The sequence below is a fragment of the Pogona vitticeps genome, chromosome 8, assembly GCF_051106095.1.
Source record: "Pogona vitticeps strain Pit_001003342236 chromosome 8, PviZW2.1, whole genome shotgun sequence".
Classification (NCBI taxonomy): Eukaryota; Metazoa; Chordata; class Lepidosauria; order Squamata; family Agamidae; genus Pogona; species Pogona vitticeps.
The window spans coordinates 12743691-12757830 of record NC_135790.1 but is presented as its reverse complement, the minus strand read 5'-3'; the positions used below and the strand labels follow the sequence as shown (position 1 = coordinate 12757830).

The 14140-nt window shown below is 42.4% G+C and overlaps 1 pseudogene; it reads right to left on the bottom strand.

Moving 5' to 3' along the window:
- Positions 1-2586: 2586 nt before the first annotated feature.
- The window catches only part of LOC110071034 (E3 ubiquitin-protein ligase RNF38 pseudogene), a 46954-nt pseudogene continuing 35400 nt past the window's right edge, over positions 2587-14140 (bottom strand).

Here is a 14140-nt window from a genome sequence, read left to right as displayed (position 1 = left end):
CTCGGCCTAGCTTACTTAGAGTCCTGTCAGTGGTGCAAGTTAAGTCTAAGGACTACAAAGCCCACTTGACCTTTTCACAATAATATCTGAGAGTACCAGGGTGTTCTTATGTGGGCAGACCTGCGAGAAGGAGTGTTGTATCATGGCTGGCTGAATTTGGACTCTTCAGCCCATTTTAGCATGTGCAAACTCCCGATTGCTCTCTGTCCAAGCTTACACGTGTGTTTTCGAACCCGTGTTTGCTTACATGGTGGCAGCGGTGGGATGGACCACGTGCTGGGTTTTGTAGTACCTCAGGATGACCAATTTTTGTTCTATCTAACAGCTTGAGTGACTCTGATCCACAAGCTAAGTTTTGATTGCAGTGGGACACTGAGGCTTCAAGGAGCTAGGTGCTTCCCTGGGTGTAAACAGTAGCTTCCTAGGAAACACTGTTTGCCAGCAGTTAGATCTAAAGGCTGTGGTGAGAGGTGTTAAATCTTCAGGCTGTGGTAATGTGTGTTAGAATCTGGGGTGCTCTTTTAAGAAAGAGATTCCCAGTGGGACAAGCAAACTGTTAGGAAACAATTGGATTTAATCAGTAGGCATGTGCAGGTTGTTACAACGTTGTAGTGAAGAAATTCCAAGATGCAGGTCCTTTATTTTTGGAGTGCTTGCACCCAAGTTGAGCAGGTCATTTCACAATCTTAGGATTGCATAAATGACTCTGACTACCTTGTTCTGGAACTTGCATCCAGGTTTTTTGTTTTTGTTTTTGGCCTAAGTGTACTCCTATAATCTTAGGGTTTGCCGGAGCACCTGGCCGTGTTCCAGACTAGCTCTGGGTCTCCCCACTACGATCTTAGGATCTTGCAGGAGTACCTAGTTGCATCTGGCTTGGCCTAGAGTCATGCCCTATGATCTTAGAGGTATCTATCTGCACCCAGTTCAGTCATTGATCATCTCTGTAACTTTAGGGTTCACAGAGTGATCACAGTTTTTCTTTTCTCTTCCTTTTGGGTTTTTCAGTATTCTGGTTTGGCAGCTGTCTGTCTTCTCACAGACCTTAGGGTCCCAGAGGGACAGCAGTTGGTCAGAAGTGCAGAGGAGATTTTTAAATTTTCCTTTCTTTTATTAGAGTTTTGTTTGTTTTTATTGCTGACCTAGCCAAGGCTAGATTGCCAGCAGAAGATGGAGGAGCAAAACCAGTCGAAAACCGTGGATATAATCTTGGAAGTGGCTTCGGGATTTTTCGAGCAAGCCAAGCAGAAAATTAGGGAAAGAGATTCCCTTATAGAAAATCTGTACTATGAAAACATACTTTTAAAACATTTTCTTAGCACAGAACCTGGCTTGATGCAAAAGTTTTTCCAAGCTCAGCAGGGTTCCTTTGGGGATTACTGCAACAAGACGCTCCAAACAATTGGGAGCGATCCTGAGATGCAAGATGCTTGTGTGGAAAGAGTTAACGAGGCCCAGTGGAATGCTAAGGAGCATTCCAGAGAAGACAGCGATTCATCGCCCGTCCAAACAGATGATTCACAGGCCCTGGAGCCGCGCGCAGAGAAAGGGATGCAGGAGAAAGTTCCCCAAGAAGCTGTGTCCTTGAGGAAATTAACATCGGACGACGCAAGGGAAAACTGCAGTGCTCCAGAGAATTGCAGTGCATTGGAATTCAGCTCAGCACCAACCTCAGCTCTTTTTCAGAGCACAGGACAGGTGAGAAGTTCTGAAATAATTCGGGATGAGACTATGGGTTTGCCAGAAGAGGGGGAGCAAGAAATATACCAAGGGGGTGGCCTATTTAGCGTACCGGAGCAGTCTGTTGAGAAAGCTGGAGGAGTGAAGGTTTTCTCAGAGTCTTTGCCAAGTGCCATGGGAGGTGATAGTTTGGTCCACTCTTTGCTTAGTGTAAGAGATGCCCATGTGCGCGCCAAAAAAATTTTTTTGTGCCTCTTCCCAAATCTTTTCTTGATATTTAACAGGCAAAATTAACTGTTTGTGGGGACCTTCTACTCCCCTATGAGGAGTCAGTATAACATCTCTGTACAATAAATCTTTTTCAACAAAATACCTCTCTGGATGTTCAGGAGTCAGTGGAACGAAGCAATCAGTTACAGAGCTATCTTCTTTCTGTTCCTTAATAAAGGAGGAATTCTCAGGATTTCTCAACAGCACTAAATCAGCTGTCTCCCTCATTTCAGTCATTCCCCTAAAATGGGCCTTTCATTGCTAGTTTCAGCACTTTCCTCAGTGGCTTCAATCTGCCTCCCCTGAGAGCAGGTTACCATTAAAACACTCTGCACATGCTTAAATAGAGCTAGACCAATCAAACCAGGAACTGATATTTGATCTGACACTGCTACTTTCCATATACCAGACCACCCATGGTACTTCACTGATATATTGGCCATAGGTAATATCACCAAAACAGAACTAATCCCTTTAATGGAGATTTTCTCATGTTATATCATGTTTTCCTCAGGGATTATATCTGGATGGCATCTCTTAAAAACCAATAACTATGTGTAGACAGTTCTATACTGGAAAAAAAAATAGAAAGGCCAAGTCTAAAATGTTAAGCAATGCCAATTTCCGCCCAATACATTATAATTCAGATGGCAGTTGAAAGGAGGTCAACTCCAGATTCACAGCATTTATTTTTTTTCCATGATTCTGTATGCCAGGATGGTATGGAGGTGACGGTATTGGCTGTTGGGACCGATATCAGCTGCGTCCTGTGAGTCTCTGAGGCATAAAGGGTGGATAAGGTGCTCCAAATGACACTTCTTGGTGTAAAGGATCATGTGCTAAGAACTGGAGAGGGGTTGAAGGTGCCAATGTTGGTGGATGGGCCACCCACAGGAATATGGTCTCCGAGCAATTCTACTTCATTTTCTATCCTTTGAAGAGGCAACCATGATTGCTTCATTTGAAAGGAAACAAACTGGCCTGGAGGTGACAGGTGTGGAGCATGATGTGGGGAGAGGTGCGGAGGATGCAAAAGAAGTGGCTCACTAGAAATAAGGGGTGGGAAAGCTGCATATGGAACAGGCAAGTGTTGAACAGAACACGCCTGAAGCGTAGGGGGAGGCACACTGCAGACAGGAAGATGCTGTCCACTGAAAACCACAGAACACCTGTTTGTTGCAAGCTGGTATGTGCAAAGTGGAATCCCATGTGGTGCCACTGTGGTCATAGTGTACGAAACAGGGACGGTGCCCTGTTCGTGAATGTCAACCATCACTGCATTCTGCTGTGGCGGATGAGCAGCTGGATGCAACATACGGGAAGATACATTTGGTGGGTGGAAGGCTCGGGGTTCTTCTACTGCTTGTTGCTGTCCGTAAGGATGATGGTAGTTTTCATCTTGACTAATGGAATTATGTTGAGACAATCGGTCTCTTCTTGCTCTCTGGCGTCTTACAGGAGGGCTCCTTCTAGTGTTGCATTGTTCCCCTGAGAAATAGTGGTGGTCATGCTGAAGGAGGCTACCTATTTGATGTTATCTCCCATGGTCGCAGTGATGGGGCTGGTGATGCTGCTGTATATTCAAAACTGAATAAGAAAGGCACTGTCTCTTGGGACTTGGATAAGCAGCCCCTTATCTCCAAAAAGATTTATGGGGGTGCCGGAGACTGGGATGAGTACGAAATTATGCTAACAAACAAAAAGCATAACATAGTCCATCTCACGTGTCTTGGGTCTTCATAGGTTGATGCTAGATGAAAACCAGTTGACTTCCATCAGTCCATGGTAGGAAAAATAGTCCATTATGGGAAAAGGCACGTGTCTGCCCTTTCTCAGCCCAACTCCATCTTTTTCCAACTCCACACCAACTTCCTTCTTCTTCCCAGAATGCTTCATAAGGAACACCCCCTCCTGGGTCTTGCTGTCCCACCTAACTTTCTCGTGGAGCTTCAGTTGTTATCATACTTTGTGGCAGAATTATTTTGACTACGAAAGTCTCTGCTCTCTGCTCATCTTAGCAACGAGATAACCAGAGAGCGAAGCTTCTCTGAAACAGCATGTAAAACTTTCCTACTACAGAGCAGACTTTAAATCAAAATGGATGCTATTGGGACAATCTTAGGACTACATATCCCATTCTAATACACATAAAAACACAAATCATCACATGCCCCCCCTGATTATCGTTAAAATCCAGAGCAGTTAATCTGATCTAATTTTAAGAAATCAAGCAAAAGTAACTAAAAAGTAATTCAAAGTAATTAACTGGTTATATCTCAAAATTCAACTACAGATTAACTATTACAATACTGAAACATAGCACACTGTTGAATACATTGTTTCAACGTTCAGGTTCATAAGAATCTTCACAGTACATTCTAGAAAGACCATCTGCCACTACATTCAATTTTCCAGGAGTGTGTTGAACTTCAAAATCGAAATCTTGCAATGCTAGACTCCATCTCAACAATTTTTGGTTGTGAGATTTCATCTTCTGTAACCAAACTAAAGCTCTGTGATCTGTTTGGAGTGTAAACTTACGCCCCCATAGGTAAGGTCTAAGTAAATTGAGAGACCAAAATATAGAAAGAGCCTCTTTTTCAGGTACTGCGTAATTTCTCTCTCTATCCAAGAGTTTTCTAGAGAAGTATGAGATAGGGTAAAGGTTCCCATCTTCTCCTTGCTGTAACAAAATGGCTCCAAGTCCTAATTCAGAGGCATCTGTTTGTAAAATGAATGGTTTGTCAAAATCAGGGGATTTCAGTATAGGTGCATCCATAATCTTAGCTTTTAAAGCATCAAAGGCACCTTGACACTCTGGTGTCCACTTTACCTTGACAAGCTGTCTCTTCTTAGTGCGCTCTGTCAGAGGTGAAGCCAAATGACAGAAATCAGGAATAAATTTTCTGTAGTAGCCAACTAGGCCCAAAAACGAGCGTACCTGTTTCTTAGTTTTTGGAATAGGCCAATCATTAATAGATTGTACTTTAGCTTGCAAAGTCTGAATTTCTCCTTGCTCAATCAAATGACCTAAGTACATGACTTTTCCTTGCATCCATTGACATTTGCTGGCTTTGACTGTCAGTCCTGCTTGCTGAAGTCTGGACAAAACAGTTTCAATGTGAGACATGTGAGAATCAAAATCAGAACTGAAAATGGCAACATCATCAAGATAAGCACTTGCAAAAGGTAAACCTTGTAAAAGTTTGTCTATCATCCTTTGAAATGACGCACCGGCGTTCTTCAAACCAAATGGCAATCTGCGGAAACGGAAAGTTCCCACGTGCATGATGAAAGCGGTCTTATCTCGTGAATCTTCAGCTAAATCGAGCTGCCAATAAGCATTCTTTAGATTGAGAATGCTGATAAACTTAGCTTTTGAAAGATGTTCAATTAAATCATCCATCCTAGGCAATGGGTATGGATCTGGAACAGTAACACTGTTTAACTTTCTGTAATCAACACAAAATCTTACTTCCTCGAGAATTTCACCCAGAGCGTTACGTTTTGGCACCAGAACCACCGGAGAAGCCCAAGGGGAGAATGACGGTTCAATCACCCCCAAAGATAACATCTTTTGTATCTCTTGTTCAATTTGGATAGCATGATTACCAATTGCTCTATATGGGCTAGACCGTATGGGCTGGGCATTGTTCTCAGTAGTTATCACATGACTGATCAATTTGGTGTAACCTGGTTTATCTGAAAACACATCTTGGTATTGTTCTAAAATTTGAAACAACCTTTCTTTCTGATCAACGGTACCTGTTAAAACAAAATTATCAGACCATGTACCTGCATCTTGCAATTCAGACAACATATCAATAGGTTCATTTGCAGCATGAAAATATTCAGCATGACATTGAAAAACCATTGCAGATCTATCTTTGTACAGTTTCAAACTATTGACATGGTAAAGAACAGGTTTCTTATTAGAATCCAACATTTTGACAAGATAATTGACATTTCCCAATTTTTGAACAATTTCACCTGGACCTTCCCAGACAACTTCTAACTTAGAAGGTCTGAGTGGGTTCAGAACAAGTACCAAATCACCCACAGAAAATTCTCTGTGTCTGGATCTCTTGTCATGGAAGAACTTCTGACTTGCTTGAGCGTCCAACAAATTGTCTCTGGCCAACTCCTGGACAGCCAAGAGTTTCTCTTGAAGTTTTCTGACAAAATCAGCAACTGGCACAGTACTACTTTTAACCACACCTTCCCAATCGGATTTCAGGAAGTCCAATGGTCCTTGTAGATTTCTTCCAAACACCACCTCACTTGGAGAAAAGCCACCTAGTGAAGAATGAGCTGAGCTACGGTAAGCAAACAAAGCAAAAGGCAAAAGCTCATCCCAAATGTTTCCATATTCTTGGGTCAAAGCTTTAATCATCCTAAGCAAAGTTTGTTGACCTCTTTCCACCATACCATGAGATTGAGGATGATGGGCCGTGCTAAAACTGATGGTTATTCCACTTATCTCGCAGATCTTACGCATAAGTTCACTTGTAAAGGCTCCTGCTTGATCACAAATTATTTTGGATGGTACTCCAATACGCGAGCACAAGTCCACGATGATTCTAGCTATGGTGGTAGCTGTCAGGTTGCTAATAGCGTAGGCCTCGATCCACCTACTGGCAGAACAGATGAAAGAAATGATGTATTTCTTCTTAGATTTAGTAGGAACAAAAGGTCCTAGCACATCCATTTGCAAACACTGGAACACTTGGTCAGGAATTTCCATAATCTGCATTTCGGCCTTTACCTTGTCAGTTTGATGGCCTGTGCGTTGGCAATAGTCACAAGAACTGACATAGTCCTTTACAGTTTTTGTAATACCAGGCCAGTAAAAATGTTGAGAAATTCTCTTTAGGGTTTTTTGTATTCCCTGGTGCCCACTACTCGGATGGTCATGAGCCATTTCTAGTATTCTCAGTCTATATTCAGTAGGCACGACTAACTGTTGAACAGGTTGGGCATCCAAGTTGGATTTGGGGAAATATTCTCTGTACAAAAGTCCATTTTCTCCCCACAGGAAACTAACTTGCTGATGCGCAGGACGTTCAGCATAGTTGTCTGCTTGTGACCTCAAAGAAGCTAGAGAGGGATCATTAAGTTGCTTCAGTCTAAAGTCCTCTGATCCCTTAGGTATCACCTCCTCTATTGTAGTTTCAGTTTTAGCTGCATTATCAGATTTGGTCACAAGAGGCTGCTGTTGGGTAAGGTCTCCATCTGAGCTATCCTCAGTGGATTCCGGCTCCAGTTCAGGATTATGCATCTCCCTACTTTGAGAACGCGTAACTACCGACATCGAAGTTGCATTTTGACTCTGCATGTGATCCAAAAAAGCAAGATCATTCCCAAGAAGAAAATCAGGTTTTCCCTCATGGGTTAAAATATGTTTTGCACCTGACCAGGACTTGTAGGTAATTTTTACATAAGCTAGAGGAATGAAATGCTGATCAGTCTCTATAGACCCATAAGTTTTTACTGGACACCTCAGGTTGTTCAAGATGAAGGTGGGGTCTAGAAAATGTCTGCTTATCGAAGAAATGTCGGCACCCGAGTCACGAAAAGCACTTAAAGCCATATCACCTCCAGGTGTGTGTAGAAAAACCACTTCAGAAAATGTGCGGGTTGCCCAGTCCCTTTGTGTAGTTGGTACTAGGCAATCAGGATCCATAACAGAAAATTTCTCTCCTGATGCTGTTTCTTTTACAATGTCTGAGGAAATTGAAGCAATTTGTAAGTCCAAAACTCTAGGCACATATTGGTTTACTGCTGCCTGCATTCCACTGGCTTGCGAAGGGGTTACCGTTAGGTTAACTCCTTCCTGACTCTGTGAAGGCACAATGCTTGACTGGTGAGGCACAGAAACTGCATTACTGGCAGCTGGCACTTGCTGAGTTCCCGCTGGCACAGAACTTACATACGCCATCTTGGGTGTGCCTGCTTTAGATCTGCGTGGAGCTGGCACAGGTGTTTTTCTAGCTGGCTCCTTAACTTGGCTAGCTGGCACATTCAACCTTGGGCAATCTCGTCGCAGATGAGAGCCACCACATTCAAAACATTTAAGAGGCGTTTTACTCTGACTAGGAGCTAGGCTCCTGCGTTGCTCAAATGAACTTTGCCTGGGCTCTTGAGAAAAAGACTTTCTAAATTCAGGCTGACTCTGTCTCTTAGGTACTACTGATGCAGTCTTTGCCCTAACGGCAGGTTCATGCATTTTAAAGGAGAGAATTTCATCAGTCTTTAAAGCAAGGGTTTGCAAGTCTTTGTATCCTCTCTCCAACAAAGTACTCCTTATTTCTGAAGGCACTAAATTAAGAAAATGCTCCATGTACAACGCAGTTCTTAAATCCTCAAAAGTACTGGCGCCCAAGGAGCTCAACCACTGATCACCTAGATGTTCTATTTTGTCAGCTAGTGCAGAATAACACTCATTAGGCTGCTTTTTCAGTTTTCTAAAGTTCTGCCTCAGTATTTCCGAAGTAAAACCAAATTTTCTCTTTACCACCTCTTTAAAACTAGGCCAGTCAGGGTCCTCATCAAATAATTTGGCTACTAAGTTGGCAAGTTGCCCAGAACACTGGGTACGCAATAGCTTGAGGTACCAGGCCTCCGGTATCCTAAGATCTCTACACGCTTGTTCATATAACGATAAAAATGATAAGATATCATCGCCATCATGGTAGTAAGGTAGATTGCTTCTATCAACACTGGCTATTGAGTTCTTAAACTCCTCTTTTTCCTTCAGCTCATTAACCAAACGCTCCACCTTTTTCTCTCTGTACTGCTTCAATAACTCATCAGCAATGTTCTGATTATGAATAGATTGAGTGTGACAAGCAACAAAATCAGCAAACATAAGGGTTAACTTATCCACTGGTGATAGACTCTTGTTAGGATCAGGACCCTCAGCACCGGCTGCTGCTGCTGCTGCTGCTCCTGCTGTTCCATCAGAAATGTCTCTGACTGGCACTCCCCTCCCTACTGGAGTGCTGGCACTCGCCATTTCCTCTGCCTGATCCATCTGTTGCAACTTAGACCAAGTCTGATCTGGATCAGATCTAAGTAGGTCCTGGATATCCTCAGTTGTGAGACTGTACTTAATTCCACCTGTTCGCAATCCCTTAATCTTAATTGTCCTCTGAGTCACAAACTGCTCTCCAGGCAACTCCAAAAATTCTTCTCCTTCTAAGTGTTGCTCCATGCAAGCTGCAACTAACGCAGACGCCAAGCTGACCCAAAAGGAAAAATCTCTCCCTGCCCTTGTAGCCGAAACTGTAGGGTGAGGGCAAAGCCATAAAACACTCTGGCAGAAAACAGCCCTACCCTGGAGCTTCAGAAGGGCGACCGTTTACTTGCATGAAAATGCCCACTCATTAAACAGCCCAATTACATAACCAAAGCATTAGTTCTTACAGACTTGGCTTAAAGCTAAGTCTTTTCATTAAGACCCTTAGCTTAAAAGAAAAATGCAATATAGCTAATTTATAGCTCTTCAAAGTAAATAGCATGGAAGAAACCCCTTTGCCAAGGCTTGGGATTTTCCAGTTGTGAAAAGCACATGCATCGAGATGCTTGCTGCTTTCAACTTAAGCCAAAGTAAACACAATAAATCAAAGCCCGTGTTTCGTGTCACCGCTGCCAACCATGTAAGCAGCCCCTTATCTCCAAAAAGATTTATGGGGGTGCCGGAGACTGGGATGAGTACGAAATCCAGACAAACCTCTGACTGCTGAGCAGAGCCACTTAGATCTCAGCCAGGTCCTGTCTAAACCCCTTCCTCAAAAGCCAATCTCCTTTATTAAGAAAGCAACACACACAGACAAATCCATGAGCTATACTCAGAATAATCTGGCTCTAAATCTTTGGTAGCAAACACACGTGGCCAATTAGACATTCAGCTAGTCTGTGCAAGAACTAATACATGCAGATTTAATCATTACTGCTTTATTGAAAAGAATTGCTTTAGAAAAGAATTCAGTTGATAGTAAAATAGTTTAGTAGGTACATTTTCATATCAAGACCAACGGAACACTCCACTCCCCCACTCCAGCTGGAAAAATAAAGAAATAAATAATGCTAACTAACAAAAAGCATAACATAGTCCATCTCACGTGTCTTGGGTCTTCATAGGTTGATGCTAGATGAAAACCAGTTGACTTCCATCAGTCCATGGTAGGAAAAATAGTCCATTATGGGAAAAGGCACGTGTCTGCCCTTTCTCAGTCCAACTCCATCTTTTTCCAACTCCACACCAACTTCCTTCTTCTTCCCAGAATGCTTCATAAGGAACACCCCCTCCTGGGTCTTGCTGTCCCGCCTAACTTTCTCGTGGAGCTTCAGTTGTTATCATACTTTGTGGCAGAATTATTTTGACTACGAAAGTCTCTGCTCTCTGCTCATCTTAGCAACGAGATAACCAGAGAGCGAAGCTTCTCTGAAACAGCATGTAAAACTTTCCTACTACAGAGCAGACTTTAAATCAAAATGGATGCTATTGGGACAATCTTAGGACTACATATCCCATTCTAATACACATAAAAACACAAATCATCACAGTCTTCACTCTTTCTTTTCATTCTTCACTGAATACTTTTTCCTCTCCCTTCCAATGTTTTCTCTCTATCCACTCCACCTGAGGGGAGCTGAGGAGGAGCTCCTCCTGCCTGGTGGTGGCGGCAGCGGCCACTGCTTCTATCAGCAGGCCCAGGTTTTTGACACCACCCCCTCCACCACCCCCTGCAATGGCTTCCGGGATTATCAGTGCAACTCCATCAGTTCATCACAAGGAGGAGAAAAGACCCAACCGCGCCACACACACCCCAGCTAAGTGAACACGCAACCATGCTGCCTCCAGCATCCTCTGAGTCCTTCCCTCACATGGCGGCCGCCAAATCCACTAAGCCCTTGGCTGCCACCTCCGCCGCTCTCCATGATGCCCCGGCTCTGCCTATCTTGATGGTAAATAGTTATTTGTGAGCATAAATCTTTAATGCCTAGATAATTCTTGCCATTTATAAAAATTATTTCTCATGAGCTTTCTAGTAAATTTTGATCACACTTGATAAAAAACCACGGTGTCACTTTAGCCTCAGGAAGTTCTGGGCTCTCTGCCAAGTCCATTCCCTTAGCAACAGGGCTGCTGGAGGCTTCAGCTGCCGAAGGCTGAAATACTTTTTCAGGCTGATTGTAATTTCTACTTTTAGGATGACTGAAATCCCTATTCCTTTGAGTTTCAAATTGTTCACCACAAGCATAACATTGTTTATTTGCCTTATATTTAGCATAAAGGGTTTTATTTACTTTTCCTTCAGAACTATTTGATTTCAGGAGACTTTGCTCTGGGAATGAGGGTTTCATTTTAAAACTGTTTCCCTTCGCTTAAGCCTGACTGAGATAATTTTTCCCAGATTGGGATTTCTTATTGTCATCCCACAATTTTCTACCAATTTTTACCTCAATAAATTGAGGATCTCTGATCCCACTAATGGGATCAGCATATTCAGACCCTTGTAGAACATATTTAGGATCCTTATCCTTAACCAGATAACACAAAATTGAATAAAATTGTTCCAATCCAAACAGATTTTTCATTTGTTCCAAGGAAGTGACATTTTCTTGCTCCTACCACCTATTAAAATATTGAATTAAATGTGCTCTAAGCTGAGCCAAAGACTCCTCAGGTTTCTTTGTAATTGCGCAAAATTTTCTTCTGAGGTGCTCTGCATTAATCCCAAATCTGGAATACACCATCTTTCTATAAGCCTCAAAATCCATCTTGTTCAAGAGGCATCTGTGAATAGATCTCAGATAAAACTCCCCCTATCTGTGACCTTAAAATTATCATCCTCTCATCATCTTTAACCCTGAAGTCCCAACATGCTCTGTCCAAAGAAATCAGGAAAGATTCTGTACAACCTCCATTTCAATATTGAGGAAATTTGTTTAGGTTGATTTTTGAGGGATTTACCACACTGGAATTATTATTCTTATTATAATGAGCAGCTAACTCCAGTTTCTTCATCTCTATTTGGAACTGTATTTCTCTTTCTCCTTGCCTGGTTTCTTGCTCAGATACCCTTCTCCTGGTTTCTTGCTCAAATTCCCCTTTCCTGTCAAGTTCTCTGGTCTTTTCTTTTTCCAGTTCTAGCTCAAATGCCCTTTTCCTTTCAAGTTCTCTGATTTCCCCCCCAGTTCTAATTGTTTTTCTTTCTTTTTCCAATTCTAATTGGTTTTTCAGTTTAAATTCTTGTTCTAGCTTCCATTTTTCTTCAGAGCTCTGGATACTTTCTCCCTCTGAGGCAATTATTACTGAACCCTCAGTTTCTTCTTCACTTTGAATTTGAGAGTTCCCATTTCCCTCAGCATCTTGGAGCTCACCCTGTGCCTCCATAACCAACTTTTTACTTCCTTTGGGAGGCATAAATAATAGAATTTCTTATAAAGCTGGACTGGTCCTTTTCCCTCACCAGATCCAAAAGGACCTTTCTTCCAGTGGCTTTCCTTATAACTAGCTTGTGCTTTTCCTAGCAGATTGCCTAGGCAACTCCCAAGCTCACAACCCTTGCCACAATATTTCCCTGTCTGGGCAATTCTTGTCTCCAGACACAAGAACAATTTTCTGCTTTTCTTTTCTTTACTTCTAGCTTTTATTATCACCTCAGATATATTCTGACTTGGGCTTCTACTCCATCCGTTGCTGCTCTTTACCCTCAAGAGTTCCAGATTTTGAGCTAGCCACTTGGTCTTGTAAATCCTGAGGTAAATGGTTTCTCTCGAGTAGGTATTTTCCCTATCTTAGGATTCTCCAGATCTGGGTTCAGAAGCCCTGATATTAAGTCTTCCACAAGACTCTAATGGGTAATCACTTCTTACCACAGAACCTAACCCCTCCTAGCGAGGAACATCTTCAAACTCAAGCCCATTCAATTTTTCAATTGATTGCTTTGTATCCCAGTGCTCTGCCACCAATTTGTCACGTTCCCGCCTGTCTCTTAGGCCCCAAATCTATCACTTTGTACTGAGGTAAGTCCTCAAGCCTCAGCAGTGCATAGCATCTGTGCCTTGGACAAGTCTGACCTTTGAAAAATATTTCACTTTACTCATTACTTTGAAAATACTTAAACATGGGCTTTGTGATTCCTCAGAACTCACAACAGCTCAGTTAAATAGGACTTCTCTATAGTAGCTAGTTGGGAAGGTAACAGTGTTCCGTGTCTAAGTCGCACTGGCCATGTGGCCACGGAAGATTGTCTTCGGACAAAATGCTGGCTCTATGGCTTGGAAACGGGGATGAGCACCACCCCTCGAGTCGAACACAACTGGACAAAAATTGTCAAGGGGAACCTTTACCTTTATAGTAGCTAGTTAGTGGTCTTTCCACTCCTTTGGATTTAGCCCAACCTTGCTGGTCCAAGAGACACCTACACCTCCTTTACTCTATCTTTTCTACATTCCTCGGACCTCCTTCTTCATGGCTGCAAACCAATTAATTCTCAGAGGCATAACATCACTTTCCACCCCAATTTCTCATGAAGATACAGGTGTGTTATCTTTTTAACAATTAGATTGGAATGTGTTCAGCCTTCACACTGGCCTCTGTCATCCTTGCACCCTTATCAGGATTCACTCTGTAACAGCCTAGCTGTAAATTAGGAAAAACAGTCTCCCAGCCTTTACTGCATTCCAATGCCTTCAACTCATTCCACTTTAAACTCATCAGACTCCATTTTATTTTCAGACTACAAATCCCACTCTCCTTCAGTATCATCACAATAATCACATATCTTGCTCATGAGTGGCTACAGAGATTCAAAGCAACTAGCCAGAGGAAATTTATGGAAAAAACTCTACTCTTCCTCGATTGATAAGAGGCTATTATATCTTATCAGAAGTCTCTACCAACAGACCACAATTACGGTAAGATGTGGACTCGATGGGAATCTATCAAATCCCATTCAGGTAAAGAGAGAGATTCACCAAGGTTGTATTCTCGTGGCTACATTATTTAATCTGTACCTAAACGACCTCCATAAAAGCTGCACGGCACCTGAATTTCACCCCCCAAAAGTGACCAAAATCAATGTGCCCTTACTACTATACGCAGATGACGCAGTTATCATGTCACTATCAGAGGTTGGTCTTAAATGAATTCTACATGCATTAATAGGTTGTTACTGCA